This window comes from Lonchura striata, chromosome 2, assembly GCF_050655825.1.
Source record: "Lonchura striata isolate lonStrDom1 chromosome 2, ASM5065582v1, whole genome shotgun sequence".
NCBI lineage: Eukaryota > Metazoa > Chordata > Aves > Passeriformes > Estrildidae > Lonchura > Lonchura striata.
In genome coordinates, this window is record NC_140704.1 from 13,084,957 (window position 1) to 13,112,665 (window position 27,709).

Below are 27,709 nucleotides of genomic sequence, written 5' to 3' on the forward strand. Positions count from 1 at the left end.
AGAGCTGTGCTGAGCAGCTCCAAGGCTCTTTGGCTATGAGAATACTGCTCTTCATTATTGCCCCAGCTTGGGCCAACAGGGCCCACATTCTGTTCTCTGTTTATGATAGTTAACTACAACTTTTTATGCCCTTTCTATATTCTTGCCCTAAGGAAGCTCTTAATTATGCTTAACAGTATAGTGTGTACACCCCCATCGAAAATATTAATGTCAGTCCTTCATTAGTCTTTCATACCCATCTTCCCTATAAACTGGGTCATATGGTGCACTACACACAGTCTAAGTAACTAGGTTAGGAAATTTGAAAGAACATAAAATTCTCTTGCAAACAGTATAAGGTGCTTCAATATGTTATTTCAAAAAATTATGTTTTATTTGTTATTTTAATAACTAAAAACATAGTAATAATAAAACACCAAAACTGGTTGGTTATTTTTCCCCTCAGAAAATTGTAAAACTGAGAGTTTGGGACCATTTAAAGCAGTGACAGATTTTAGAAAGCTTGAAATATATTATGGAATGGAATGTCAGCTTTCCTTATATATATATGCAATTTAGGCCCCTAGCTGCAGTGAACTATCTGGTTTTATGGGATCTGTACGGATAGTCTGGATTCTTTGGTCTGAATCTGCAAATTTTTTTCCCATGCTCAACTTTCTTAATGTGTGTGGTCCCACAGAAATCAATACAACTCCTCACAGTAGTTAAACCAAAGATGAGTGTGACTTTTTGAGTGTGAGTGTCTCATGGCCTGAGACTGCATATTCCCATGGAAAAGCAAGTGTTATCCAGGGAGAGGGAAGGTTCTCTCTGAATTATCTTACACACTTATTATTTTGTGTAAAAAATGCAAATAAAATTAAAGTGTCACATTTTCCAGCTGAAACTGTCTGGAGGCTTTTTTAAATGATGCCAAGAATCATAAGTCAAAAACCTTAGAATAGTCAATGAATGTTTCAAATTATTCCCTTATTTTCTCAAGTTGCCTCGGCAAGGATATTTTACATGGCTCTTAATTTATTATCTTTCATAATATGGAATGTTTTGCACAAATATAGCATTATGGAATATTGCTGAGCATATTATTAAATATAATCATCAAGATTGTATGTTCATGTCTATCTTTATCCAAGATATTTGGAGAAAACTGGCAGTTTCATTCTTCATACATTTCAAGCTCTATTTATGCTGTTAAAAGAGCTTAACAAAATGGGTGCTCTGGTAGGTTACCACTACTTTTCCTTAGTGGAGAGCAACAAGTGCTGAGTCAGAGGAATCATGCAGAAATTCCAATGGTCCAGGCCATTATATTCATCTCAAATGAGACTAAAAATCCACATTTGAATAGAACTATTAGTATCAAGAATACTGCTCCTTTTGATTAGTGTTTGGGTTTTACATAGCACCAATTTAAAACAGTCATTCTTTTTAATTTACCACTGGGGGGTAAAAAGTCATAGAATCACATAAAATCAAGTCTAGTATGAAGCAATGACTGATCCCAAACCTTGCATTATGCAGAGGAAAATTGTGTAGTCAAATAACAGCTGCCAGCTGTGATTTTGAGCCAGAGCAACAGCTTTTCTCAGCAGTGTGCTGGGAGACATCTCCAGAGTGTGTGGGATGGTTTGCAGAGCTCAAGGGGAATGGGCTGTGTCACTTCTGTGAGGAGCAGAGCACACTGAGAGAAAGAGGAAACAGAAAGATGGGGACAAAAATAAGTACCTGTGCCCTGACTTGCCTCTATGTAACCCAGAACATAAATCTGCATTGCAGCCATTTTTAGGATTTTTGTCTTCCTCCCACTGCCAGGCTGGAGCAGCAGCATATGCAAGTGTGTCTTAGGTCTGACAGGGGAGGAGTGAGGGCAGGGGCAGCCACACAGGCCAGTCACTGACAAAAGTCCCCATGAAATATTATCTCTCTCAGGCAGCTGCTCAATACCTCATGATGTGTTAGGCACTGCCTTCCTGCCAGCATGCTCACCCCTGCTTACTTCTCTTTATGAGATTGTGAATTCAAAAGCATTTCTCTCCTTGCTCCACAGACCACTTCCCTCCCCAGGGACTCAGCGCTGCTCTCACAACCCTCACACACCCCAGCAGCATCCAGGCCATCGTTCATCTCAATATATCAAGCACTCAAGTGCCTGGGAATGCACTCTGATCCATTATATGCAAGCAAAACAAAGTTTTGTCTTATGCACATATATGTGCCAAACAAAGAGTAGATCACTTCTGCAGATGGCAAAGTTAAATTAGTTAAATTTGTCACCATTTTGGTTGGAAATTTCTTTTGTTTGCCTACATGGAAGTCTTCTGTTTGGTGACAGTGTGTCTTTCAGGCATTTAAAGCCAAATGGGGGAAAAAAAATAGATCCTGAATGTTTTTGCTCACTGAGAGCAAGTCCTTGTACCCTACCACAGCCCCAGCCTGACTGTAAGCTGGCACACAAACACAAAACGTGCTGAAGAGTGCAAGCCCAGCAGGATCCAAGAGGCATCACAGTTGTTAATCTGCTGGGGTTTTAACAAAAGAATGAAAAAGAAACAAATCTGTGTGAGCAAGATGAATATACAAACAAGTTCCATGAGGAATAATTCAAAGCAAGTTTGGGATAATTTACTGCTGTTTGGATTAGTCAGCATAAATAAAAATATATTTATTCACAATTTTAAATCCAGGCTTGGACTAAGGGCCTGTTCCACAAGGCTCAATCTGCCATATAACTGGAGTTTAAAGTAATACTTCAACAAATCTCAGAGACTATTTTACTGCTCACCCCTTAGTACTGCAAACCCTCCTGTAAGTAGCTTCTGCTGTTACTGACATAAATGTAGATTGTTTTCCCTTAGAGAACTGAAAAGAGAAGGCAATAATTCCTTGGTGAGTCAAGCTGAGACGTTCTGAATTATTAAACATTCATTCAGCCAAGGTCCAAACCACCTGTGAGTGTAGCAGAAGCTCACAGGTAACATGGAGGAAGGGTGCAGTACTGAAGATCTGTGACCTCCAGGTTTTATCTGCATGGTGTTACTGGTAATGGGAAAAATGAGTGTCCTGGAAAATATGGACAGCAACATCTTCTTTTGTCTGAGCTGCATCTTGGGGGGCCAGAGGACTCCTTATTTCTGCCAGAGCCATGAAGAACATTGGGAGACACATACCAGTCTCACCACAAAGCCAAAGCATTAACCAAATGACTGTAGTGAAAGTCAGGAAGATCAAATTAGGGTCAAGATAACTTGGTGTCCTGCTTCCTTGCTGCTTACTCAGAAATAATTTCCTCTTTATGTGAGTTGTTTGCTCAAATGAGGTTTGTAAGAGCCCTTATCTGACTCAGCCTCCAAGCAATGATGTTTCCCTCGCTGGGTAAAATCATGCAGTCGCTGAAAGTAGTGGGAACATTCCTTGGGATTTCAAGTGGGGACAAAGCCTGAGGTAACATACACTATAGTACATATTTCCTTTAACTCCCCACAAATGAAGAAAACCTGCCCATTAATAAAAATTAAAATCAACTAAAATTATAACAATCAAAACAGCTATTTTCTTAATGAATTTTTTTTTTTTTTGTCCTGAAGAGAAGCCTAACCATACACCTAAATTTATTTATTCTTTTATGCTAAAATTCCCTGTATTTCCCCACTAAGGTTGAGGACAAATATTGCATTAGCTCTTAAGAAAAATATGTCAAGAACTCGATCATGTCATATATTAAACAGATTTATTCGGGTTTCCAAAGAGTTTCTGATCAGTTTTCAAGCCATTTTAGGCTTGCACTCACCTACCAGTTCAGCCTTTTCCTGATTGAATTTTGAGCCACTTGCAGAAATACAGAAAGAACTTTGTATTTGCCATGATACATGAGATATAAATATACTTTCATTTGGAGATTAATCTCATGTTTTCCAACTTTTCCATTATCCTCAAAGTTTCTTAGATTAATTTGTTTATAAATGTCTTTCTCTTTTTTGCTTTTCTTTCTCCATTTCATTGCTATTTGGGTTCTCTATTAGCCTTCAGATAGTGTCTTATCTAATTTTGTGAGACTCTGGAATAAGCATCATGTGAACTTATTTCACACTGTTCGCTTCCTCCATCTTTGCAATCATATTTTCCTATTTTGTATTTTGAAAGTGCCTTGGTTTTACAGTAGTCGTGAAAGATGGAATCCTTGCCTGTGAAAGACTGTAAATGCTGGACTGCTGACAGCACAGAAGCAGAAAGGAAATGTGCAAACTGTAATCTGAATAAGAATTCTCCTTTTCTGGCAGTAGTTTGCACTTCTGACAATGCAAAGGTAGCAGGACCAGCCCAGTTCACCTGGTCCAAGCAATCTGTTGTGTAACCTGGTTTGTTGCAGTCCAATGCCTATCTAAACATGTCTATAGATTTAGCTCCTTACTATCTGTTTCTTTACCCAGATACATAAATAGTGACCATCTGTTAGAACCTAAGTCCCTAAAGTATTCCTGTAGAAGAGATACCACAGAAATCTGCCTTTATGTTTGGGTTTCTTAGGGATTTTTTCTCTCAATGATTAGTCATCACTCCAGGAAAGCACCAATTCTTTTAGCATCAGAATTTAATTCTTCATTCACCCTGTGCTCCACATAAACATGTTCATTTGGAGAGTTAGTTTTATCCAGATAATACCCAACTGCTGCTGAGTTAATCAAACAGAAGCAGCAAGGAGGCAAAAACAGAGAACAGACCATCCACTTACACACTTTGCAGCCAGTGATGGGCAGGCACCCAACCTTGCTGGAGATAAACAACTCAAAAATTAGTCTTATCCAGAATATGTCCCTCTGATTGTAAAAAAAAAAAAAAAAAAACCCACGGAAATTAAGAGGACTGAAACAACTTCCGAAATGAGGCTTTAAAGCAGCATTTTTCAAAACTATTAAAAAAAAGAAAAGAAAGCAAACAGAAAACAAGCCTGTCCATCCCCATCCACAGATGCAGAGATGCAAGAGACACATTGACACACTTTCAGACTCTGCTTTGCCTCTCCCCACCTTCCAGTCCTTTCTAGCCAATTCCCAAGTGATTTTGTTAGAGGTAAAGCAAGGGAAAATGAATTTTCCATAGAAATGGAATTTCTTAGGGAAGTGATTACTCACTGACACAAAACACATCACAGAAAGACCTTTCTGTCCATGACATTCAGTTTGACCATGAGCACACTTCTGTAAGACTTGAGACTTCCTGAAGCTCTGCTGAGACTTGCAGGATACAGTGTTCAAGCAGCCCTACTCAAACTCAAGACAGAGCTTTTACATTCCTTGGCCATCTTATTGTTCATCTTCCTCAATTTATAGCACTCTTTAGAGGAGAAATTAAAAGGACAACACTTCATTCAACAATTGCTACAATCAGGTGCAGCTTAAAGAGTTAACTTCAAATGATGTTATTGTCATGATGCTGTTCAAAGTGCCTTCTTCAAGAATCCTATTTGTAACTGTTTTTCAAATACACCTGGAATAAGATTTCCAAACACTGAGGTTTCCCTGAAGCATAGACCAACTTTCAGTCATCTCTAGGTAAAGCTAATTCACAGTTTAGTGTAAAATCCATCTGGCCTAATTAAGTGACAGAGTTTGACTCTCCCTGTTTCTCACCCTTTTCTATTCAGTCCTGTGCAAGATGGAATAGCAAATTTAATTCTATATGTTAGAGACCAGAAAACTGAAGATCTGTTAAAGAAATCATGCAGGCCACTTAAAGAAACTGATTTTCCTTCCATCAGACAAAAATCTGTGCAATGGAGACCCATTAAATGAATATATAAGGAAGCTGGTCTGTAGTGCATCCAGCACAATGGCCAAAATAACACTGCTAAATTTATCTATCCAACCCAAAATAAATCTCACATAATGTAATAGACTGCTCAAACAAATATCTCTCACTCAAGGGAATTGCTAAAGTATTTGGGTGCAATATGGATACATATTTAACAGTTTTATACTTCAGATTGAATAACCCTTTAGAGGTTTACCATGCTTATGGCTTCAAAATCAGGATGTAAGTCTACTGACTACTAATAGGGACTTTATTGATGCCTTTTACAGTGCAGAATAAAAACTGTGTAGTACACTGGTATTGACTTTCACAGCTCCTGATTATTCTTTGTACCTATTTCTTGTTGTTTTGAGGTGACTTCTGACTTCATTGCATTCCTTATGCAAAGCCAGTAAAGCTGTTACCAAAGGGACTTCGGGTACCAAAAAGTTTATTTGAAAAAGAAAGTTTTATTCAAAAAAATTAATTTTTCCTCTTTTTGCTTTCTGAATGAAATGGTTTAGGATAAAAACATATTTCTAGAGTCAATGGGACCTCTGGAACATTATTGATTTTAGTGAATTTTATAAAATTTTAAATGACTGATCCCTAAGCATCAGTCAGTAATCAATATCTTTGTTAATGTTCCATCCTCTACAAATTATTTGTTTTTATTTTCTGAAGAAAGTTCTTGGAAAAAGAGGTTCCCTGAACAGGAGCTATTTCAGACTTCCAGGAGGATAAAATTCAGACCCTTTCCTGGAAAACCCCCCACTGCAGTCATTCATAAAGGGGTCTATTCAAATAATATAATGTCAAGTCAGCTGACCTCTACTGTCAAACAGGAATGTAAAAGAAAAGCAGCATCTTAATTAGGAAGGCCCCAAATCATATATAAATTCATAACTCAATGGCAATCACTCGGAAGCTGATAGGGAACTAGACATTTAATCAGTGAACTAAAGTAACGTGCTTCATTCAGCTGCCACTCTCAAGCAATTTCTGTCACGTATTTTGCTGCAATGTTCAGGTATGAAGTATATTTCATTATATAGGTTGGAAATCCCAGAGGTAGGGATAACAGCAGCATCCTCAGAAATTCCAGATGCCTTTAATATTCACATTAATCATTCTTTCTCCTAACCTTAGCACAATGAAAAGATTCAGCAGTCTTCAAAATATCCATCTCTCCCACAGAAATCTTCATATTCTGAAAAAATTACAAACCTGGTTTAGAGTGGAATTCAAATTTTCTCATGAAGGAATTTCCTGGAAAAAAAGAAACAGGGAATTAATGTTTTTCTCTTTCCTGGTTGATAAAAGTTTTCCACAGCAAATGAACATGGCAAAAGCCTGTTCATATGAGAAGTCAAAGAATTTTGACCTTTTTCTTCTGTGCAAAAGTATTGATTTTGAAGACAGCAGAATTCTCTTTCAGACAGTGACTTCCACAAAAAATCTCTGCCCATTAAGAACAAGAAGTTATCCAGATTCTCCAAAAAGTTGGCATATATCACATGAAAAGGCGCCATGAAGTATTTTGTCTATGTCATTATAACAAAAAATGTGTTACTATCTTTTTGTAGTGTCTAGCTGTACCTTCTTGTCTTAGAGTGGAAATGCAATGGAAAAGAGAATTCCCAGTAAAACAATTTCAGGAACTACTGATACCATGAGGCAATGTTTGCTAGACGTACTGACATAAAACTTCCAATTTCAGCAAAGTCAGGACTTTTTCCCTTACAAAATGCTGACATTTCAGTGAAAATACATATGATTTTAAAGTGTGTTTGCATTTCACTTGAAAAATAAAATGGGTAGGATGAGTGTTTCCAGACGAGCTCTCCTAAGGAGTGAAAATGGTTGGCAGAAGTTCAGTTCTAAGACCATTGCTCATCGCTTCGGGACACACATCTACCACTACAGAAGCAGACATACTCCAGATCTGGTCTGAGAGAGCAGTAAAAGCTCATTGCAGCAAAAACAATCTGAGTTTCCTCCAAAAGAGAGAAAACAGAGATTCACCAAGCTATATACCACCTGGAATGGCTTTGCAGGTCAAACTTCAAATATATTCTGTGAGAGAAGAGTTTATTTTCTTTTTGCTTCCAAGAAGCTCCTTATTAAAACAGATCAGTTTGTGGGATTTATGGCACCTACACCCGTTGACAGAGTCTACACAAAGCTACTTGTGTGTTGTCAGGCCATTAGAAATGCTGCTGGGTGAAGGTACAAAGGAGACATCACCTGTGCGATAGATTTCTTCACCCAATGACAGCATTTAATTTTTCCCCTATCTGGAGACAGAATGAATACACCGAGGATCTTAGGATACAACTCTATGAGATAAGATATAAGGGAGCTTTTGCCAGCTTAAGCCAATACAAGGCCCAGTGAGATTTTCCAGCTGGAATTTGCTTTTCCTGCCTCCTACATGTGCACTCCCAGGCAATGTGTGAATTTGCCATCAGGCACTAACAAGTTGCTGTTTGTTTTGCAGGCTGCCCGTGTCACCCCAGCAGGAGCAGCAGAGCGCGGAGCCGAGGTCGCACATCTGGCGCAGCAGCCCCCGCTGGCAGACACGAGCCAACTGCTGGGGCTCAGCCCTCCCTGTCCCCACACAGCCTGACCCTGCAGCACAAACTGGCAGCCAGGTCTCTTCCCGATGTTTTGCCATGCCTGTGCTCCATAACCCCAGCTTCAGGAGAAGTTCCCTTTTTATAGCCACATTTGCCCAGTTTTAGCAGAGTGACAGGCAGCAGACCCAGAAGTAACCCAAGAAGGCCAAAACCCTCTCAGGTAAAATCATCCTGCATGTGACAGAACTGTGTCCTGTCCCCACACACTCTTAATCAATGCCAATTATTCATTTCTTTATAAGGCAGTATTAAGAGATTCTGTTACACATGTTGCAAGGACGTTGTCATTCTTTCAATTGCTTGGTCTACAATGGGAATAATCTCCATAGAGCAGCAAATGATGATGGATGAGTAACCTAAACCAGAATATTTTGATGTTGTTTCAAGAATATCACTTGGAGAGGTTTCCCTAGATTTCAGAGCATATTTGTTGGTTGTTTCTTTTTTTCAAAATATATATATATATATTTCTCACTTGTACATTTCAAGAGCATTACCAAAAAGAGGAACCCTTTTGGCCCTCTCATATTTAACATTCATGTTAGTAGTCAGCAGTCCTTCCTCTCCTCTCGTCCAGCTTGGCACACATATTTATCTAACAAGCCTACCCATTTTTTAGCTTAAGAAAAACTTTATAATGGAGAAGTGGAACTAAAAGAACTCCTAAATAGGCTATTCTTCTCTCATTTTTTAAACCTCTCTCTTTCTGTCACTTTGGTGGGCTGTGATGATGCCCCTGGCCATTCTGTTACAGCCTGACCTCAATGCCTCATATGGTCTAAACATCACCAGATTCTACCTGACACACCAAGAATGAAGTAGGTGATGCTTTACCATCTCTTTCCCCATCAGAACTGCAGACCAAGTACATATATGACAAGACCAAATGTGGAAACACTCTGAAGGCATCTTCCTTAAAAAAAAGGAGAAAAAAAATATATGTGGAGGGGTTTTTTTTCTATTGCTAATTTCACTGGGGGAAAAAAAAATAAATTCCACTTCCTGGTGCTCCCTATAAGCTGAAATTAGAGGATGAAATTGGAGGATGACCCCACAAGCACAAATATAACAAATATACCTTTACCAACTTTATCAATGAAAAAGTAGGGGAAGAAATCATTTTCTGCTGTAAAATTAGAAAAAGTGTCCCATACATTGTCTGTGACATTAACCTTTTACCACACACAATTATGTAGCAGATTGTTACAATGACTTCTGTAGTGATCACAAAAGAAAATAACTGGATCTGTAACATGGAATTGACGTCTTGCATACATCCCTGAGAACAATCCTGTTTCTCTCAAGGTGCCTGCCTGCCTTCTTTCCTCAGCCCTCAGGGCAGAGAGGAAGCCTCACCTCAGGTCTGTGTTGCCAGGCAATGAAGCTGTACTGTAGAGATGGGAATTCTGAATTTCAGCTCTCTAACTTCCTGCAAAACGCATCTGTAGGCAAAGTCAAAAATGCATTTTGAGAAAATTCTTCCTGGCAGTCTTTGTTCTGAAGGATTTCCAGGCAAACACAAGAAGAGGTGGAGGAGTCTTACCTGAGCATCCAAACTTACGTTCAAGAAAGTACCAAGCACATAAACACCCTTCTTCTGGCTGTCCTCATGCACCTGTGGCTCCCTTGAGTTGCTTCTGGAAACCTGATGTCCTAATTTAGGGCAAATTTGGGAGAAAAACCTCTGGAAGGAGCCCCCAGAAAACAAACCCTCACGGCCCCTCCCCACCCACCTGGTTCGGGGGTTCAGGAAGAATTTTCTCAGAAAGAAGTGGAAAAGAACCTGTTTATTTAACAAACAACCCACTCCCCAGCACCAAAAAAAAAAAAAAAAAAAAAAAAAAAAAAAAAATTAACAACACCAGATGACAACAAAACTCTTTCACCACTCTGAAGAGATGAACAAATCCAGAAAGTCTTTCCTGGGAGTGGTCACTGGGGATTGCTGTGGGCACTGGGGATGGCTGCTGCAGATCACAGAACACAGGCTCTGGGTGCTTCTCAGTGTTTCCATGTCCCAGTCTGGAGCAGGTTGGTTGGTATTCAGGAAAGTGAAAAGAAAAAAAACAGTCCAGGGAAAGAATTGGACTGCTTAGCTAAACTAACTCACAAGCAAAGGCAAAAGCAGAAGCAAGCATGCAAAGCAAAGCAAAGCAAGCCAGCACCAGCCTCTTCTAGACAGCAGAGCATGGGGGGAGGTGAACCAGCTGATAACAAGGCAAGACAAACCTCACTTTCAGAGTCAGTTCTGAAAGCACAGAATATAATATCAAACATAATCAGAACACACTATTGGGGATACAAACACCTTAACTTCACCCCATGACACCTGAGCAGCAACTGGACCCAGCTGGGTAAATGCCCTGTGCAGGAGCATTTCAGATCAAAGATGGATGTCCCGTCCACTTCTCAGTGAGCCCAGAGTGTAGCTGTCAGTTTTACTCTCTAGAGAAAATCCCACTCTAGAGGAAGGGAGAAGGAAGGCATCAGGCTGCAAGACAAATATTTCATATTTCTCTTGAGAAGAAACTAATTCCTGAAACTCAAAGAAGGTGTAACCAAGTTCTGTCACTCACCTTTAAAGTGGTTGTTTTTCTCTCTCAATCTTCATGTTCTGGGGTTTTTTTTATCAATGCACACAGTCAGAACTTGTCTTGGAACATGATGAGCTCCAAGTTTTGTGGGATAAGAAGGAGGAAAGAGGCAGAATTTAGGTAACTGGCTGCTGTTGGCTAAGCCTTCCCACTGAAAACTAGAGGGACTTTGCCTAGACAGAGGACAGAAAGTGAGCTGGAATAAAAGGCACTTCTGAATCTATACTGTGTGGGTTAACAGGTAGGATTACTTTCAGATGAGAGTTTGGATACTGACCAGCTGCCCTGGCAGCCAGCAGCATGAACCCTTCTGTATACAGAGGGGAGAAGAGGGCTGCAAATGAACTTCCTTTAAAGCCAGGGCAGCCTTTTGCCTTGATCAGGTGAAAGATAGCAAGGATCTAGATGCTCTTGCTATACCCATTAGATTTTTTTCCATCTTGTATTTTACAGATGCTCCAAATGAAGGAGAAAGGTTTCTGCCTTGAGGATCCTTCCTGAGTTACACAAAATGAATCATGAGTTTATGCAAGAAAACAAAGTTATCTCTTGACAGGAAAAAAGAAACAGGGAATGTCAGAGAGGCATAAAAATGCAATGTATGGACTTCATGACTCTTGAAATAAAATAAAAGAAAATAAAATAGAAATCAAGACAGCACATTGTGTCTTAGGTCATTTAAAATCAGTGCCATTTTTGTTCTTGTTCTCAGCTGTGTATTCTGCCCTGAATTCAGAGCTGTCATGGGTCTTTGTTCTTAAATCTCTGTGAAGTATTGCAAAGATGGAAGCTGTTCTACTGTTCCACCATCACTGCCTTCAGGTTCATTTTCCTTCCCCCTCTATTATTTCTCTTTTGTATTTTTTTTTAATCCATTCCTCTTTGGCCTCCCCTTCAGATGCCCACTCCCCCCCAGTCACTTTCAGCCCTGTCCACTGGTTTCTGCTCCCCTCAGATCTTCATATTCACATCACTTGCTCTCTCCTGTCTTATGCTTCATGCATCCCACCTGTGCTTTCTTGGTCCACAGCAGCAGTTTTACCTGCTGCATTTTAGCTTTAGCTAACCCAGAATTATAGTTCACATTGAGATTAGCACAATGTTCTATCTCACAGAAAGCAGGACTTCTGCTATACACACAGGTTTGAACTGTCCATACACACTTTTCTTGTAGTGTACTGTACAGGGAAAATAAGCTAAAAAGGTGTAATTTTGAACTGTTCATTGAATTCAGATGTTCTGAATTCATTCCCACTGGCTATTACAGGGACCAGACTGGACCCTAAGTGAAAGTATTGCTGGTTGGGTATTTTGCAGGGAAACTGCTTTTCCAAAAATAGTCATTTATCAGAATCTTTCTGCAGCAACACTGAATATTGAAAATACTGAAAAGGAGGGATTTTTGAGATGAAAAAGAAAAATCTTTATAGATAGTTCATTAGGAAAATTGTTCTTTCATTTTCCCTCATCCAGACTCAGCTCTTGTCTGACCACTTAAAATGGGTTATTTGCATCCTCTTACCATATCTGAAGGACTTTGAACCTATTCAAACAAGATTTTAGTTGTTGGTTTGCTGTCCCTGATGGAGTGCTGTGCTGGTTTTGGTCAGTCAAAATTACTTTCCTCCACAGTGTGGAGTATGGAGGTATGCTTTAGATGTGTTGTGGAGTTTGGAAGGTGTATTGTAAAGTCTTAAGTACAGGAAAGACAAAGAACATGTCCTTGTCCAAGGCAAATAATGTCCTTTCCCATCCTCATAAGAAAAACCTGCACATAACATTCTGGGCATTAGCTGGGAAAGGCCATTATCATTTTCTTTTACTATTTACTTTTGACCAGTATTTTCCTTTTGCCAATCCTACTTCTTCTTATTCAGCACTAAAATTCACATGTCATTTTCATTTAGCAATACATTCTGGAAAATTCTTATGAAATTTTACAAAACAATTGTCAAAAAATGCCATGTGTTCCCTATATGATTTAAAAAAATCACAGGGAAATGATTACATTTCCTTTGCCAATGCCCTTGATTCATGCACTGTGGTTCAAATTCTGCACTACTAGGCATAAACGCTATTGTAATAACTTCCTTTTGTACTAGCAAATATTTTAGCCAAATATATAAGAAATTTCTATAGTTCTGCTCAAACCTTCTTCTGCTGTTAGAGAAAAGACAGGTGCCAGACTCTTTTTGGGGGTGCTCAGTGGCAGGACAAGGAGCAATGTCCATAAACTAAAATGCAAGGTTTCACCTCAGCATGGGAAGCAGTTCTTTACAATGAGGGTGGCAGAGCACTGGAACAGCTGCCCAGGGAGGTCATGGAGTCTGCCTCTCTGGAGACATCCAAAACCCACCTGGACACATTTCTGTGTAACCTGCTCCAGGTGACCCTGCCTTGCCAGGTGAGTTGGACTGGATGATCCCCAGGGGTCCCTTCCAACCCTACCAAATTCATGATTCTGTGAAAAATATTTTTCCAGAAAAGGGACATGTATTATGCTATGCAAAAATAACCTTGCTTGTTAGTCAGCACAGAAGGAGTTAAAGCAGGACAAAAAATCTACTCTCTGAACCTGAGAAGTATTTTTGGAGACACTGCTTTGGAAAGAGGAAAACCTGCTTGGTTTTTGTTTAAACTAGAACCAGTATTTTACTGACTGGCTTAGGTTTTCAATGCATTTTCCAACCTGTTGGACACCTTCCACAAATATAAAAAGACACTACAGACATAAGTGAAGAGAAAGAGAATGTTACTTTTGTGCAAAAATTCCTCCCCAGGGGTTTATAAAGAAGGTCTGTATTTTTGTGTAAAGATACAAAACAAATCTACTACAACAGGGAGGAGCAGTAAAACCAAATTTATTATCATTTTTATCATTCCTGACAGTATTTTCAGCAGACAGCCCAGGTCCATGAACTGTGCCTCAGAGTTTCCACACACAAGAAAATTTGGAAACTGAAATTCACTGCTCTTGTCAAAGTAGTCCAAAAAAATGGGCCACCTCTTCTAGAACACACAGTGTTCCTGCACACAAAGTCATAGAAATAGAGGATCTGGAGGAATGTTTTTTCCAGAAGCAAAATTAATTTCTTTTCCTGATTATTTTAACTGAAAAAATAGATAGTTTAGTATGTTGTTTTATTGGATTTGTGTTTTTTAAATTGCTAGTTGCCTTTTCAAATTGAAGATCCTTTTCCTATCTGTTAACTCTGGATAATTTTTGTTCAGTGCCACTGACATAACAGCTCAATGTCTGAGGACAAGGGCTGGGAGATAACAGCAGTTTCACAAAAAGCAGAGTCCTCTGAGCCAAATACTCTTCCAGACTCAACAAGCCCAGTGATTCTCACTGTTGCCACATGGTATTTCTACAGTATTTTCTTCACCCTTGAAATTAGCCTGTCACCTACTCTCTGAGAACTGGAGAAATATATTCTGTACCTGGAATTAGAAAAATTTAGGGGAAAAAAGTCATTTCAATTAGTTTTCCCTGTCTAATTTGCAGGCAGTCCTGATCTATTCCTCATGGGTCTAATGGAAAGCATGTATTGCTGAGTATGGCAGCTCATATCACTGCACTGTTAAGCAGTACAGACCTAAGAGAGTTCAATAAAGTGATTAAATACAACCCTAAAAAAGTCTTTCTGAAAAACCAGAACTGTTTCTGTAATATATCAGAAGATTGAGTCTCCTTTTCTATTGACTGATCCTACTGACTAAATTCTGCCCTTTGTTTGGAATATAACATTTGTTTGCTCTCTAACATTAAGCATCATTGTTCCATTTCAGCTGCAGTGCTTCACACCTCCACAGTGCCACTTTCTGTCTTTTATGTTTAAGTCATATTTCAACACCCCACACTTGGTGCTCAGATCCTAGATTCTATCCATAGCTAAAAATTGACTTGCCAGGTGAAACTTTTTTAAAGCCGAGTTATAAAACAAGTGGGTCTAGAAGGAAGTGTATGCACATAACTAAATACAAATACAGATTTAACTAAAATCTGACAGCTCCAGGACTTACCAAAACTCCTAAACAGTTACTTTCAGTTGGCTCCAATAATGTTTGAATATGTCTGCTTATAAAACTTATTACAAGGAGTTTCATTACTGCTTTCTCCTGCTTTCCTGCAAAGAAGAAATACACTAAAGTGAATTGTTTCTGACTTGAATCTTCACTGGTATTGTCTGTCTTTTGGTAGCCTGTGAATGCAACTGTAATATTACATCTGTGTTTTCAGGTTCCCTCTGAATTCTGAAATATATTTCTAGAATCTCTTAAATCATCAAAAATTAGGCAAACTCTTCATTTTCCAAATTCTACTAGTGTTCACTGAATAGCACAAGTAAATGTACTTGGCAACATGACTGAACCTTGTCTACTTTGCAAACAGAAAGATGATATTGTCTCAAAACTTTTTTTTAAAATATCAAGGATGCCTGGATTTTACAGTATTTTTATTCCAGCTACCAAACCAGTTAGATCACAGAGACCTTCTGGATTCATGGCAGTCATAATCTTCAGAAAGCATTTGACTTTTCTCACAATGCAGCAAAAGCCTTTCCCTGAGGTTGGAAGTGACGACAGTGCAGCACCTATCTGCACTGTGATACTCAACTGAACAAACTGAACAAACTGAACCCCTCCACTCATTTTCCTGCACCTCATAAGCATCCTGAATGAAATTTTGAGGCTATAAATATAAATAATAAATAAATCTAAATATAGAGGACTCCCCATATGTGAGGCAACACTTGAAAATTTTGCTGCACATTTTAATTCTCCTTTAGATGATGGTATTTGTTAGTAACTACCATGTCTGTGAGGGAAAAACAAAACCAAGTAGGCAATAATGTAAGAATCAAGTATCTAGAAAGTGCGTGATTAAACTGATGAATTTCTTTTGTACTTGTCACTGTCATTTCATGCCAATGTATGCACTGGATATGCACATAATTAATACAAGTAATTTCATTAGAGTATTGGAAGGTTCTTAGAAAAGTTTAAAAACTGGACCAAATTCAGGCAAGAGAGAAAACTGCAAAATTAAAAGGCTTTTTACAGGCAATTCATGCATGGAAGGAAAGAAATCCCCTTTATGACTTGATGAAAACATTTGAGGAAAATCCTCATTCTTCTAATTAATTGCTATTTTTGTCAGAAATGTAAGCAATTGTCATGGCACATCATAAATTACTGATAACATATCACCAGTGAACATTAGTAAGTGAGATAAATGCAGAAAGTATTTATACTGCTTCCAGACCAATTAACACTCTGCCACCCTTCACCACCCAAGTTTGCTGGTATTTGAGTTATTGACAATTTGAAGCTGCTTCCTTTAAATAATCTTAGCTATTGTGGGGTGTTGTTACCCCAGATGCACGGCAGAATCCCAAATCCAAGTCAGTTATGAAATTTTCCCCCAGCTCCCTCCAAAGGGGCCCTTGTTGACTTCTCCAGAGCTCCGGCAGCCAGTGCCCACAGTTGCTCTGTGGAAAGATGTGACTCATGCCCAATTCACTCATTTAAAATTCTCTCCAGCTCAATAACTCCTGGCAGCCGTTTCAACCTTTTCTGGGTGTCAGAAGCACAGGCTGTTTTATCTGGATGTTCTCTGTGGCTTGTCATGTGGAGGAGATGGATTAGCATCACATTCCCATCAATCAGGTGCTGTTCACCAAATATTACAGATGAGCCAAGAAGGAACATTATAAAGCAATATACCAGTTTTGCTGCTGCAATGGCTGACCATTCAGTCATTACACAATAATTTATTGGATATTAAGGAGTTTTAAGGCATAACTTCAGTGGTTTCCTACAGCACAAATAATTTCTGAACTATTCTAACCTGGTGTGACTCAAATCAATCCTTGAATTTGTATTCCAATAATTCCCCTTTCTCTAGCAAACTCAGACAAGCCATTGACTGACATTGCCTGACTCTGATTTTTGGAAAGGTAAGTCTGTCTTCCACCAACCACACTGCTTCTTACAGCTGCCTTAATGTACTCAAGGCTTCTCCTGAGAAACACCAGCCAATGAACAGCCCCTTCGTTGGGAGCTGCTAGATCTGATTAGCTCACACCAAAATAATATTCCTATTCTGTTCACCATACTAATTCAAAATCAATCTACAATCCTATCATCTACTGCAGCAAAATGCTATAATTCACCACTTCTAGATAGATAAAAATACTATTATTCAAATGGCAAGCCTTTAAATTTTCACAGCCTTCTAGGCTGCATGACATACACAGTGTGTCCTTAAGTGCCTTCTCAGATCCAGAGGCTGGGAATGTTTTGACACTACTTTGGATCTGTTAATAAAAACATTACTAAGGATGGGGAAACAAATACAAAAACTGCAATTTTATTGTTCTTTCTGTTTTCCAATGCCTCTGCTCATCATTCTACCAAAAAACTTTTGATTTCCAAGACAAATGTCAAGCCCAAGACAATCTCCCCTCCTCAAAATGCAAGATATCCTTTTAAAGTTTTTTGCAACACCTTCATACTTCTACATTTAAAATAATGCTATTGGATGCCTCAGAAACAACACCGAGGAGTTTTGTCCCCTTTTAATCCTTTTCTCAAAAAATTGCAATGCACTTTTACTTAGGATGCTCACAAACCTCTGCACAACTGGCAGAACCCACATCTGACCTGCAGTCATACTTAGCAAAGTCATCTCTCTGAACATGATTTTGACAATTTGACAGATACAGGTTTTTTAGAGCTATTTATGTAAGATGATATTTGGAAATGGCTATTTAAAGGGAGTTCGAGTGAGAGCAGAACTTGCAAAAAATTTAGCAAAACTTTTTCAAACTTTTTTTAGCTATCTCAGTACTTCTTTGCTTTGATTCATCATAGCTACTTTTAGCCAACTAGAAATTTAATGCTTTACCTAAGGTACCCTTTCTCATTTTGGTCAAAAAATATATAGTTACTCTACCTTAGGCCTACAATTCAATTTCGTATTTTGTATTCTTTCTGAGACAATAAGACCAGAGAGTATTTCCAGGCACATATGATTCAAAATTCCAATAAAATTAGATGTGAGCCAGAACACACCTCTTTTTATTGGTAAAGGGAATCAGGCATTTAAAGGTCAGTGATTCCTTTAAAGCATTCTCTTTTTGTTTCCTGTAGCATTCACATTAGATTATCAAAAATTGCATTGTTCATAGACACAATTTTTTAAAAGATAAAATGCATTCTCTGAAAAGGTACAGCTAAGAAATAGCCAGGAATGTACTTCCAGAATGTCCTGGCTCTGGATATAACTCAACACTGTGTAGTTACACCATCATCCAAGTCATGCAGCTGTACATAATTTTATCCATTTAAAGCAAAACAAAGCTTATTATCCAGTCAAGAATCACTGGAGATCCACTCACAGCATTTGCATGGCAACAACAACTCTGCACTTCAGGTAGTTGTTCAGGTAGGAGCAATGTGCAATCAACAAGTCACACTGAACAGGTTTTTCCATTAAGCACTGGCTTTCCCTTTGATTGCTTCTTACAGATACATTCCACTGATTGGTCTGGTACCACTCAGATCCCTCTGTGCAGTATTCCTTGGTATTAGACAGGCATTAATACTGCCTACAATGAGTGCATTCCTAATTAGGAAATTCTAGTCTGTGGGCTGATTTCAATTCCCATTGATTTTGATTTTAATTTTCCTCCTATTAGGAGAAAATTAGGTAGACAGCTTGTGCATGGGTGTGTTAGGAAAGTCAGGGAAGAAAATCAGTAGTGAGTGTTTATTGTTCTATCTGCACTTTCTCAAGGATGAACTCAAACAGATTGTTTGGAGGAAGGTTAATGAATTTAGACCAGGGTTTACAACAGCTGCCAGCAGAGGGGGAGAGGCTGGGGGGGAGCAATCTGCCCGAGGTGAGGAGAGGCTCTTAGAGTAGCAGGAAAGCACATGCTGAGAATTCTGCTTTTTTGATAGGTCAAGTAAAGTGCAATTTGTGAGATCAATAAACAGACCTGCCATTATTATGGATTAGCCGGACTTTCCTTCATCCAGAGGTTTCTGCATTACTGGAGAAAGTGTATATTATTCTGGGACCTTCTGAAATAGGCAGCTTTAGTTGGAATATGCAAGGGAAAGTGGCGGGGGGGGGGGGGGGGGAGGGGAGGAGGGTAAGGGAGACAGGATCATCACAAATTCAGTTTTTCTTACTGTTTTATCAAAACATTCTTATATATAAGTCTCAATGCAGAAGTTCTTGTTTTTTCCAATGCTGAACTCATCAACCACACTGAGGTCCTAATGTGACCAAAAAAATAAAATTAAAAAAAAAATTAAAGATTTGGTTTCTTTATCCATAGAGAATTTTCCTTACAATCTCTCCCTTATGCTCTCTCCCATCTAACACTTACACATATGTCAGCCTGTTCAGCTCTCCACCAAAATAACAAAACAGGTGAAAGCCTCATTCATCTTTAATTTTTATGGTGGTGTGCAGGTTTCCTCCTGCAGGTCTCCTGTTCTCTCTTTGGGATAAGTTAACATGCCCTGTAAGAGATGAAATCATGTTTCTTGGCAAGTTTAGGATGTGGTAGTACTGAAATAATGGGTCTGGAGCAATAGCAGAGCTGAGCAGCCAAATGATGAGCACATGGTAAATTCCATGATTATATGTGAGAGCATGAAGTTCAAGTTTGCAGGAGGAGAGAAGTTATCTTCATTGAGTAGGAGCACACAGGGACACTGAAACCACTCACCCCTGAAATTAGCTCTGTATTTGTGAGACACTAAGAGTTACACAGCTTCAGCCCTCATTGAGGTTTCTTAAAACTAATATCTAGTGTCAATAATAAAGAACCTTATTCCTTCATTTTTAAAACATATTGCCCTATGAAAAAATAATACTGTCTTGCTTGAAGCCAAGCAAAATAATTCAGATTTGGAGAATAGATATTATCTGTGCAAAAACAATAACAAAAAAAAAAAAAAAATGACACCACTTGCATCAGACCAGAAAGTAAACTATAATTTCTTTTAAGTTTCTTGCTAAATAGGATAAGACATGAACCTCATGCCAGTGTTTCATTTGAAATGGGACAATGGGATATATTTTCTTGTAAGATTTTGATTGAAGCAACAAAGCATTAAAAAAAATCAGCTGTAAACATTTAAATCATATATTTCATAAATAAATATGTAAGTATACACATAATTACTTTCTTACTCCAAGATTCTTGTTAATGTGTATTTATGTGGGAAGTTCTACTACCTGAAAAGTAAAAGAAAGAGAGAAAAACTAAGTAAATGTCAGTAAATATTTTTATAGCTATTTTAAGTAGGTATTCTGTCCTGCTGAAATGCTAATTATTTGTTTAGGGAAAATGAAAAGTAGTAATTTATTTAATGAAATACCTTTCAGTTTCAGAAAATGTCAGGATCACACATACCATCTGGCTTGTCTTATTCAGGTATACTGTTCATTCATTTTCATCCAAATTTATCTGAGATATCAGATGCCACCAGAGTCTGAGTATCATGACAAATATGTGAATATTCTTCTGTCTTTCACAAATGTCCATAAAATTGTTGGGGTTGTCTTGTCACCTATGTGATCCTTTATTTTTTGTCATTCTCGATGAGGAATCAAACAGACCAAACACCAAGAAAATAAAATATGCAAGAGTCCCATGATTTTCAGATGTAGTGTTTCTTTGCTATTTTTACAATGGTGGTACATAGGCTACTACACATGACATATGGAGGAGTCTCCCAAGCTTACAGCCAGGTGTTGTACATTTATCTGTCTTGCACTCCTGCCCCAAGGATCTGACACTCATATTCCATGCCTGAAATTTTGGGTTGCTACTTGCCTTGTCTGGTACAATATTCACATCTCCTATTTTTGCCACAGAAAACTTCTACTCCACAAGACATTTAAGACTTTTGCCACTTCACTGCCATAAAACTCTGCTGTTTAGTTCCCCTCACAAGCCTAGTTTTTTCCTCTGAAGACCCATCCAAAAAATTCCCATCCAAAAAATCCCAGTTTTTAGCATCTAGATAGGATAAATATTGGACAGGACTGAACATACAGAATAGAGGAGACCCAGAAGGGTTTCTGTCTACACATCATCATAGTTCAGACAGCTCTCCAGTGCTGGAGGTGTGATGGAAGATTTGAGACACCTTTAATCTTATCTCACTGTAGTGTTGGTACAGTGACATAAATCTGAGTATAAGATGACCACCAGACTCAAGTCCCTGTGACTGCCACACCCTTTTTGTAGTGGTATGAAAGCAATCTCCTGCACTGTCTGTGGTGTTACAGTTTTTATCTTATAAAGGCAAAAGGAATGACAGAAGCGAAGCTGTAGTCTTTTAAAAATAAACACGTAGGCTAAATAATACCTTCCCTGTACATTATATCTTTCTGGGATTTTATGGGTTATTTTCCCTGCCTTTTCTAAGAAGTTATTTTTAAATTTGAGTCACTTGCAAATCACATTGTTTCACATGTGGAAATACAATCTCAATTACTGATTGCTTCCCCAAAAGATAAAAAGTGCTGCTCTTGGTTAATCCTGTATGTGTGTTACAGGTTTCTGTGTGGGGCCAAGGGCTGCTGACCTGTTTGTTCTTCACAGTGTAAAGCCAGAATCCTTCACTGAATGATCTTATAACACAATTTGAAGGGCTGATGAATGTGAGGAGACAGACGGTGGTGTGAGAAGAATTGGACTATCTTTCATCTAAATGTGCAGCACTGCCTGTCCAATAGATCCTTGCATTGGCTATTTAGGCTGTTACTGCAAACCACCTTCTAAAAATTTTTTGTGTGTTTACTTTCAATAGCTTGTGAATTTTGGAACTGTGGAAGAGTGAGATGATGAACCTGTGGAATCTCAAGGCCTGCAGAGCTAAAATTTGCTGCAAGAAGGTAGACTTGCAGCACTTGGATGCTGATGAACAGGAAACTGCCAGTCTGCAGAGGCTCCTCCAGTACAACAACAGCCAGCAGGTGAAGGTTGCTGTGCAGTTAGATATCAAAAAAGATCTGATAGTGTAAAACACTACAGACTCATTTCTCTCTTTTTCCCACTACTGCTTTACTCACCATTTTCAAAATTAAATGTTTCATCTTCAGCATTTGAAATGGTTTTCCATCTCAGAATTAAGTTGGATTTTAAAGGGGTTAAATAAGCATGGGGAATAATGTCATTGTTTCTTTTAATCCAAAATATTTTCTCTCTGGTTTAATATTATTTCATTTTATTGAGAAGAATTGCAAAGATTTGCTATCCAAGCAAAAAAAATAAAAAAAAAACCCACAGTTACTAACGAATATAAATAAATGCAGAACTGGAATTAATTGCAAGTAAGCAAAGATCTTCTTAAGCTATAAAACAAAGTAAAAATAAATAATTCCCAAAGTTTGTAACAAAATCAATACTTAAAACTACAGCTGCATATGAAATTTCATAGATTTAGGTAGCTAAAGAAGGACTGTCTTTATTGATTTACCTCTATGCACTCTTGGAAGCTAGTATAAATACTATTTCCCATCTCAGGGAGCTGGTTTCCCATGATTATTACACTCTACACTTTGGATATTTTATAGTATATTGGAGTTTATATATATATATATATATATATATATGCCTGCTTCTAATATACATCCAACCATGCATAGTCTAAGATGTATGAGATTTAAAAAACAAAGATGGGGTTCCTTACCATCAGAGAAGAGTATTCTGTCAGGCTTTGCCTTCTTTAGGCACTGAAAGTTCACTATTTTTTCTGAAGCTACTTTCTGGGATCCCTCACTACCAACACAATCTCCTTTGGAGTGAGATTCACCCATCTGAAATAAGGGACCCAAAGCAGGTCATCTGAATTACCTTCCATTCTTTACAGAGGAGACTAAGTAATATACTGTGGACTTTTGGAATGCAAAATTAAGATGAAATTAATTGTGTCTGCTACCATGTAATATTTGTTTTCAGCAACAGGAAAATAAGCATAGAATTTAAGAAGCTAAATCCCTTCATTTACTACAGGTGTTTAGAGTTTCTGGGCTAAAAAGTGTTGTCAAAAATTACAGAAGTATTTATCCTTTTTATGTACGCAGTCATTACCAATGGCCAAGTATCCAGGCTGCTGCAACCTATTCCCTTTATTATTATACTTGATTTGTAACTGTAAATTTTTTTTCCTATAGTCTAAGGATTGAAAAATACCTCTGTCTTGTCAGAAACACAAAACAGTTTTTCTGTTCTTACAAATTTTCAGTGACCACATTTTGTGCTGCATCTTCTTATGGCAAACAAACACACAAACAAATACACAGTCTTCTAATAATCCATCTTCAAACAAACCTTTCCATGGTGCTTCCTTTGAGGGGCTGAGTGTTCATAGTCTACTTAGATAAGCCATTCTGTTCAAGTTCCACATTACCTCCCTGTCTTTCTCGACTTAAAAAATCTGCTCTGCTCATTGAATTATTAAGACTTCCATCCAAATCTGTCCTCTATACTTACAACATTATTTTATAATTGGAAAATTATTTAGCAACAGGCTGTGAGCAGAAAAATCAATAGACCTTGATAATGAGATCTGTCCTACATGTTCCTAATCAATTATTTAAAAAAAGAAAGTATATTACAGAGGTGCTTCACATGTTACTAATCTTGCAAGCCAATGTTCTGTATTCCTATTTTACTAATAAGGTCTTGTGAGGAAAAGTGAACTCTGTTTAAACTATCATTCATCTTCATTTCATACCCTGCCAAGTCCCTAAGCAAGGCCAGAAAGTCACAAAGCTTTTGTGAAATAGTAAACTATTCCTTATACAGAACATTGATGATATCTCCACTGATAGAGCATCTGTTTTCTACCTCATTAATCACAAACACTGCAATGCTATAAACCCTGTTCTTGAATATTAAAGAAACAATATTTATCCTATTTCAGCATTATCTTTTTGACAAGCTCTGCTCTGCCTACTGTAATGGCAGAACTGTTTTCCCTTCATGTCCTAATAATTTAGTATATCTATGTATAAATCAGTAATCTATACAAAGTAATTTTTTTTGTTCTTCTTTTGATTAGATTATTTCACTTTTGGAGGAAAAAAAAACTCCACTGAAGTGCAGATTAGGCAGCTTCTCTGTGATAATAATTTTCTTTTTATTTTTGCTTTGTTAAGTCTTTTAATACCCATGCAGAACACCTGGGGTACCAATATGCCATTTAGACCTTGACCTGTCCTGACTGCTGCACTGCCTCACAAGACCAAGAGTAGAAGTAAATTCTGAAAGCTCAACATGAAAGTCATGTTTGGCTCCCCTTTATTCTGGTGTTACCTGTAAAAAAAGTAAAAGTTGTGTTATTAATTTCTGCAATGCACAAGATAATTCATCTTCCTCTCTCAAAATAATAGACAGGAATTTACAAGAATGCAGTCACAAGTACAGGTGATTAACATCATGAATACAAAGAGAAGATTTTTTTTTTTAACCATTCAGCATTTTTTCTCTCAATTTCTCTGTATTAAAGCATTTTTAGTCCCATTCAAACTGTTCAAGACTTCAGATATAATAAGTCAAACCTGATAAAGAACAGAGAGCATGGCAGGAAGGTTTCTGAATAGGTGGTAGTATTTATTGAGATGCATAATATTATTTACAAAGTTCTTATCAAGCTGAATTTGAAGCTGTTGCTCTTCATCAGCGCAATGGCACATAAAGCTTCTTTAGCAGGCAGGGATTTTTTTATGCCTTGAAATGCCTATTAGTCTAAGTTGTACTCCAGTGTCTAGAAGTATTTCATTACTTAACTGGAAGATATAACTACTTTGAGAATCATGTTGTCAGTGACTACCTCATATTTCTATGAGGCTTGTGTCTTTTACAAGGGAAGGCAAATGATTTATGAAAAAGGTGAACAGCTGGAGAATTAAATTATGCCGTTTTTCTGTCTTTTCTTAAACCATGTTTCTTCACATTTGTTCTGATGTGAATGATTTGGCTATAAAGGCACACCAACAAAGGCATGAAAGGTACAGAATTATTTGCAATTAATGGCAGCCACAGGAAATGCCATGAAAGAGGGTGCAAGGTCAGCCTTGAAAACCAGAGAATCAAAGATTGTAGTTATTAAAAAAATTGCAAAATCACATTATTAATGATGCAAGTTTTGAGGTGGTTTAAGGGCAATTGCATTGCACTTTTGTTCTGGATTCCCAATTATCCACGACTTGGATTTGAATGAACTTTTAAAAATTTCTCCACAAGAGGAGGACTAGAAACCAACTTTGGTAACAATATCTGCAATTTGGCATCTGCTGAACGGAGGTTTGTAAAACCTACTAAGTACTGAAGAAACCAACAAAAAAAATGCTCAATTAGTTGGCAAACCCTGTTCTCCTAGTGACAAAAGTTGATACTCAACAAAAAGAAACACTTTGTTCAGGATTAAAATTTTTACAGTCATTCTCACATACTTAAACATTTACAGCTAACTCTTATTTCATTTCAGTGAAGTCTGTTCTTGTTGTTTTGACTCAAATGAACCTGACCTCATTATCTTTATGATCTTCAGCTTGTGAAGTTGACAGCAGTGCTCATGACAATAGCTACAGCTGATTACAAACTTAGAGGTCATCTTCTTTGTGCTCTTATCTTTCATTTTGATTAAGTAATCAGGAATTTTATGTAGTCAGTGATTGAACTAGCCAGTGCTAAGTTCTTAAATCAATAAAAGAGGTTCAGGAGAGGCTAAGTAATTTTTTGATACATACAATTATGTTTCTGAAAATCAATCCAACCTTAGGAGTTGGGTTGGAGGGACAATTCAGACACAGTTAAATATCTATTTATTTAATCAGCTAATGTTTTAGACACAAGCACAATAATATATATGGAAAACTGCATCAAATATGAATTCAAAAGAAACCTCATACAGCCCAGTGATTCATACAGCAATAATCATTTCTGTAGCACAGATACAAGCAGGACCCAGTGTGTGTTGGGCCAATGTGCCCAATGTCCCAGGTAGAAGGAATTCTGTTCCAAATCAGACTCTCTTGTGCCCAGTGCTGAGCTTTATTAGAATCATTTATGCTGAGAACAATTGGTGCAGTACAGCCTCCCACGCGTGGAGTTGCTGAGTCTGTGCTCAGGCAGCCCCAGGAGGTTTTCCTTCAGGACTGGTAGCATTCCCAAAACTCAGGGAGCACACAGGTGCCAGAGAGATGCACAAGGTGAACAGTCCAAACTTGGATGAGCTAGCACAAGAGCAAAGACACACGGATCATAATGTGCAGCCAAATGGGCTATCTCACCATGAAGGAAAAAGGCTCCCTTTTCTGACTGTGTGGAAAGCAAACAGTAAGAGATTGCTTTACCTTAAATCAGCTCACTCACGTGTTGGACCACACAAGTTCCTTGATCATGTCATAAATTATCAAAACTGAGCAAAGAGTTGACTTCAACCTCAGAATCTTTAAGAAAAGCACCAGATGTCTTATCTTTGCTCTTTCTCTCTGTTTATGTCTCTATTGTTAGAGTTCGACATTTTAACCTCACAGTGACATCTCTGCTTTGAGGAGGGTCATAGTAACACACCTGTCCACAAGCTGGGAAATCCTGCTCTGGTTGATGATTACCTCTCTATTTTTGCTCTCTCATCCCATCTGAGTTACACCCAAAGAGAATTAGCACATGCATAACTGCAGAAATACATTTTGATTTACTACACGCATGCTAATCTGGCTCAGGAGCTCAAAGCTGAGATAACACTTTTAAAACTGCTGAGTGCTCAAACCTTAGCCTGTGATTCAGAGATGATGGAAAGAATGTCTGCTGATAAGTTAAGAATAAGTTGCTACATGGAGAAATCAGTTTTCAATTAATTATAAAGCTGACAGAAAGATTAATAGCATTGATGTAAATATTTGACCAAGGTCATTTAGAAAGCCCCAGTGTATCTCTCAAACCAATAGGTGAATATCACAAAATCAAATCTGCACAGTGCAACAGATTTGGCTTTGGAATTATTCCAAACCCTGACAAGCATAAAATAAGTGTAGTTACTAGCACATGTTTGCATAGTGTTTTATAGATTAGGATTGCAAAGTAATAATGATTTAGCCTTTCCAATAGCTCAGAAAAGTGGGCAGTCTTTAGGCATGTAAGTACTAAGACATTGAGAGAATCACCACAAACCCTTTTCAAGGTATAGGAAAAAGAACTTGCTAAAAAGTCTCATTTATGATACTCAAAAGCATTGAACTTTAGTATTAATTGATTATTTTCCTCAACCAAATGCAAATACACAGTCCTTTATACTCCTTTAGATGTTTTTTAGACATCACTTGAAAACATCTCTAAAATGCCTGGTTTTGGCAGTAGACTGCAGGAACAGCGAGGCAGAACTGTGTGTGTCTAACCCTGCTCCAGAGCTCTAGGGCCATGTTAGCCCAGCTTTACATGGAGAAAATCTCCCCCCACCCCTCACATTTTGATGCAGTTGTTTGCAGACAGATGTGCTGCCAGCAGCTCACACTCTCCAGACACTCTGCAGTGCTCAAGCTGATCTGCACATTCCCCCAGCAGTGCCTGAGGAGCAGCTACAGCCCTGTGCAAACCTGACCAGGGGTTTTAGCTCAGTGCTGCCTTGTGCTCCTGAGCTGCCTGA

General features: G+C 38.1%; 1 long non-coding RNA gene across 2 annotated transcripts in view; it reads right to left on the reverse strand.

Moving 5' to 3' along the window:
• The window catches only part of LOC146768116 (uncharacterized), a 175,488-nt gene that overhangs the window by 97,985 nt on the left and 49,794 nt on the right, over nucleotides 1–27,709 (reverse strand). Inside the window, exons 1-2 of one of the 2 annotated variants that reach the window (XR_014950574.1) lie at nucleotides 9,783–27,709; nucleotides 1–7,056 (exon numbers count right to left, since the gene is read on the reverse strand). The exon at nucleotides 1–7,056 is cut by the window's left edge and continues 68,814 nt beyond it; the exon at nucleotides 9,783–27,709 is cut by the window's right edge and continues 49,794 nt beyond it. This is a non-coding gene — a long non-coding RNA (uncharacterized LOC146768116). The other variant, XR_014950573.1, reaches the window with a different exon arrangement.